At 31.1% G+C, this 1,153-nt stretch overlaps 1 protein-coding gene across 7 annotated transcripts in view; it reads left to right on the top strand.

Moving 5' to 3' along the window:
* The window catches only part of LOC106874804 (AMP deaminase 2), a 206,183-nt gene that overhangs the window by 11,946 nt on the left and 193,084 nt on the right, over nt 1–1,153 (top strand). The window contains exon 1 of one of the 7 annotated variants that reach the window (XM_014922698.2): nt 86–282. The exons of the other annotated variants lie outside the window; for them this stretch is intronic. The gene's annotated coding sequence lies outside the window, so the exon portion shown is untranslated. Of the gene's footprint in view, nt 1–85; nt 283–1,153 lie in introns of those variants that run through there. 7 annotated transcript variants of the gene reach the window in all.

Below are 1,153 nucleotides of genomic sequence, written 5' to 3'. Positions count from 1 at the left end.
TATATATATATATATATATATATGTGTGTGTGTGTGTGTCACTAAAACACAGGCACACACACGCGCACACATGACTTTGATATGTACACGTACGCAGCCTAGTGATCAGTTAGTCATCACATTTTGTCCTGTTCAATGTAAGATGTTAATAAGGCTTCCACTTATCCGAATGTTCCTCAATGTTCTGTGAATATATTGTCTTCCTCGGGTACCCACTACATTCATCCTGTAGACCTTCAACTCATATGTAAAATACATGAAATCCAATTGATTAAACCTATCGTAAGCTTTATTATTTTTTGCTCTTGTTCAGTTGTACTTTTTTTCTCTCTATAATAGTTAATATTATAAATTTGTATATATATAGACACTATAAACGATGTATAAATATACTATACAACTGTGCTGTGATTTATAAAGTTATTCTATGAATGTGTATAATATTATATAAAATATCATTTAAACATATTTATAATAATATATACTTCATATTAAGTTATGATGTAACGGGTTTTGCAAATAAGTCAATAGTTTTGTTCGTAACCAGTTTACAACAGTAGTTGTTTCGCAGACGTTTTAGCCCTGATCGAAGATGTACCAGCTGTAGCCGTCCCGTTTTTTTTTGTTTGTTTTGTTTTTAAGTAGCCTGTAAATTGAAGGAATTTTGATATTTCTAACCTGTTAAGCTATTGTAGATTTTTTCTTTTTTTAACTTCGGCTCAGCATTCCAGCTGTGTCAATCCTATTTTTATTTCCAGACTGCGAACTACATTATCCAGCGTATCCTTTCTATTTAAGACAGTGACAATGTGCTAGAGGAATATGTCACTGTTACTTCCAGCAAATCGAACATCCACCTAAGTTTAGTTTTGAAAACGAATAAATTTCCTTGTGAGTTTGCAACCGGGTCTCATCTCACATTTTGACTCGTCCTAAGTCGGATGAAGTAGGAATTGTATTTTATACAAGTAATTACATTTAAAATATATATTATTTAAAAAAAACCCCAAAAGTTTCAGAACAGAAAAAAAAAAAATATTGCACTTCATACCGACATACAAAATAACTTTCCAAAGTCTAGCAGTTGTTGTCTAAGCTCCAGATCAACTCCGAAAGTAACGTGAAGTATAATATATATATATATATATATATA

The sequence above is a fragment of the Octopus bimaculoides genome, chromosome 20, assembly GCF_001194135.2.
Source record: "Octopus bimaculoides isolate UCB-OBI-ISO-001 chromosome 20, ASM119413v2, whole genome shotgun sequence".
Taxonomy (NCBI): Eukaryota; Metazoa; Mollusca; class Cephalopoda; order Octopoda; family Octopodidae; genus Octopus; species Octopus bimaculoides.
This window is presented reverse-complemented; position numbering and strand designations above follow the sequence as displayed.